Source organism: Mus pahari, chromosome 3, assembly GCF_900095145.1.
Source record: "Mus pahari chromosome 3, PAHARI_EIJ_v1.1, whole genome shotgun sequence".
Lineage (NCBI taxonomy): Eukaryota > Metazoa > Chordata > Mammalia > Rodentia > Muridae > Mus > Mus pahari.
In genome coordinates this window covers 6,879,981-6,883,375 of record NC_034592.1, presented here as the reverse complement: position 1 = coordinate 6,883,375, position 3,395 = coordinate 6,879,981, and the positions used below count along the sequence as shown (strand labels likewise).

Genomic DNA, 3,395 nt, shown 5'->3' with positions numbered 1-3,395 from the left:
TGTGTGTGTGTGTGTGTGTGTGTGTGTGTGTTTCTTCTCTGTCCTCCTTTCCCCTACTCTCTCCTGGGACCATGAGTTGGAACCATGAGTTGGAACTCATGAGTCTGCTGCTCAAACTTTCTAACTAAATCCAGTATGCTAGGGTGAGAAAGAAGAGAAACAAGGAAAATCAAAACACTCCACCCTGAGCCTGAAAACCATGTGCCTCCCCCAGGCATTTTGCCAAAGACTGAAGGTGACTGGAAATGGTGCCTTCAGACTGAGAAATCACTAGTAGAGGAGAATATCCCTTTGGCCTCACAGTGCTGGAAGGTACAGTTACAGGGCAAGTAATGTCCTTAAACTCTCCAGGAATTGAAATTCCTTAGAACACTGGTAACAACGGAAATTTATCTGAGAAAGATTGTCATCTGAGGAGGCGGACTTTCATACCCAAATTGGGGGTTTTAAGAAGCAAATTTGGACCAAGGATGCTGCATTAGGTGTTTCCAGGTTCTTGGCAACAGAGCTATAAAATATTTAATATAAAATAAAGTAAAAATAAATAAATTTAGAATAAATACAAAATATTTAACTATAAAATATTTTGATAGAGTATTTTACAGGCACTAGAAATTAACCTACCACTGAAATTGACTATGTTCATCCTACCATTCAAAAGAAATAAAGAAGAAAGACAGTAATCACTGAGAGTTATAAGATGACTCCTTGCTTGTCATCGACAGCTTTGACTATAAATAACAGTAGGAAAGAATCCCTGGCCTAGGAAGCCTGGATTAATACTGAGCTTTCTGCCGAGGAGGCTCAGCTCACAAAACCCTTTGGCTGTAGGGTAGAGGGCATTTCCCTGAAAGGAAGACACACAAAGGCTCACCTGAGCACATGCACAGAACGACCCATTAGCTTATTTGAATCTCCAATCTGTAGATCTGGAGGGCTGGAGGGCAGCGAGAACCATTTTGATACAGACAGAGGCAGAATTTGCTCTATTTCAATTTTAGAATCGGTGCTAAAATGGGCAATTTAGAATAATAAAGCTATCATGCACTTCTTGGTCTCTCTCCTGGCTTTTGAATTGTTGCATTTAGATCTTAATTCTTTGCTACGGATGCTTTGTCTGGAATATCTTACAGATCTGCTGACTTTGAATGTATATAGTGAGAGGGAATAATAACTGACTGTCCTTTCATGTGGCTGATCTGTCATAGAGTGGTGGCAGCTGACTCTGGAAGGTGATCCATTTTGCCTTTTAGTGTTTACCTCATTTCTGCTAATAATCTCTTCCCCCAAATTGGCTCAAATGGGCATTCCATTGGCTATCAGTGAAGAGACTAAGAGAGGCTTTCAGCTGCACATTTCTTCTACTAGAAGGCTGGCGTCAGAGCCTTGCAGGACTGAGCAGCCCCAGCAACATCTGGCACACAGACACTGGGGAAGACGGAGACGACCTGATCTAAGTGGAAGATGTTTACGGATCCTACGTCAGTGGATTGCACATCAGAGTCCCAGCCCCCAGGCACCTGTTATCAGAACAGAATCCTGGGTCTTACCACACACCTACTTGATGGGTAGCCTTGGGAACAGGAGGAGGATCCAGTTATCACTGAAATCCAGATGACTCTCATGGCCAGTGACACTCAAGTGTTTCTTCACAGTGGGTGTCTAGAATGAGCCAAACAGACTTTGGCATCATGCATTAGATACCCAGATGAAGTTAGTGCAAGCTAACAATTTCTGGATGAAACATTGACCACACACACACACACACACACACACACACACACACACACACGCGCACATACACACACACAAACACACTTAATATGTGTGTGTATACAAGTAAATGTGTGTGTAGATACATTTAATATCTTATATCAAAGGAAAAGGAAAAAACAATTCAACTGAAATTAAACACTAGAAGTAAATTAATGATTTACTGAAAAAAAAAATCAAATGTTTACTATACATAAGACCTAACAGCTGCATAAAACCTGGACAGTGGTCATTAAACAATCTGTTTTTCTCTAATTAGATTAGGATAATTAATATGCACAGTATGTGCTTTGTCTCAGATATTGTAGAGATTCTGCTGACTTTGTATATATTCAGTTTATGGAGTAAGATGGGAAAAATAACTGAGTATTCTTTGATATGGCTGGTATTCACTCACCTTAAAAATGGACACTTAGAATACTGGAATAGCTCTATTCTGAGGAATTAGCATATAGTATTTTTTATTAGTTAAAAGCATACCTACATCTATAAACAGGAATGCTCTTATATTTATCATTTATATATACTTATATTTTTACAGCAATTAAAATATGTTCAATTTTGCTTTTACACCAACATTTTAGCAACAGGTTACATGTGCAGAGGTGGGAGAGAGAAGGGTTAGTCATAACTTGTCAAAGTCCTCAGAGCAAGTAACTAGTAAGCACTCAGTCCCAAATGGAATGCCCATGTGACCCCCTCCAAGGCTCAATGAACACCATGGAAGATGGGGTCACAAAGATGTAAGGACCTGAGGAAGAAACGGAGAATCCATCATGGGGCACTGTCTTCTGTGCACGGTGTGGCCGTTTCATTCCTGAGCTTGCAGCTGCTGCTCTTCTGTGTACAAGACCTGCACAAGATCGGACGCATCACCATCCTGCACTGGAGGGAGAAGTTCACAAGGCCCCACCCCTTCCTCAAAGTCTGGCAGGCAGCTGATGGTTTCTAGGCAAAGAAGAAACATTTCTTTGGTGACATAAGGAACCCATACTCCTATAAATAGCCCTTTTCCCCGTCCCTGTAAACAACCCTATTGAAACTCATTGGTGTGCTTGCGTGCCCCCCCACACACACATCATGATAGTAGAAGGGGTCTAGTTGGGAAAAGAAAGGGTAATGGGAGTGAATAATCAATTGGCATTATAGTCACAAATAAAAATGCCACAATGAAGCCCATTATTAAATAAAAACTTTTTTAAAAAGAGAAATTAATAAAATATTATACTATGTTATCTTTTGCAGAGTTGAAAATAGTGGCAGATATATATGTCCTGATATGGAAAGCTCTCTAAAACATAAATGAAAGAGAAATTTGCAGCAAATTTTCTCACTTATGTAAGACAAAAATACATAATGTCTGCATACAAGTAGCTCATACAATCTTCTATACAATATGTGTTTGGTAAATATCTAGCAAATTGGTAGATTTTAAAATTTTACAACTTTTAAGATCCTTTGTTTGCCTGCAGTGTTGCGGACCAGTCACGTGGTCCATGCTTTTAAGACAGGATGTGCATGGTGCATGGGCAGGGAGCTGCAGCCTTGCACACGGTAAGCAATGCTCAGCCACACAAGTGCATGCGTGGGAGGCTCTCTGTTCCCGCTCAGCCACACAAGTG

General features: G+C 40.5%; 1 long non-coding RNA gene across 2 annotated transcripts in view; it reads right to left on the bottom strand.

Moving 5' to 3' along the window:
• LOC110317490 overlaps positions 1 to 3,395 on the bottom strand; it is a 15,078-nt gene that overhangs the window by 8,342 nt on the left and 3,341 nt on the right. Inside the window, exons 2-4 of one of the 2 annotated variants that reach the window (XR_002380316.1) lie at positions 2,525 to 2,653; positions 1,562 to 1,662; positions 976 to 1,428 (exon numbers count right to left, since the gene is read on the bottom strand). This is a non-coding gene — a long non-coding RNA (uncharacterized LOC110317490). Of the gene's footprint in view, positions 1 to 975; positions 1,429 to 1,561; positions 1,663 to 2,524; positions 2,654 to 3,395 lie in introns of those variants that run through there. The other variant, XR_002380317.1, reaches the window with a different exon arrangement.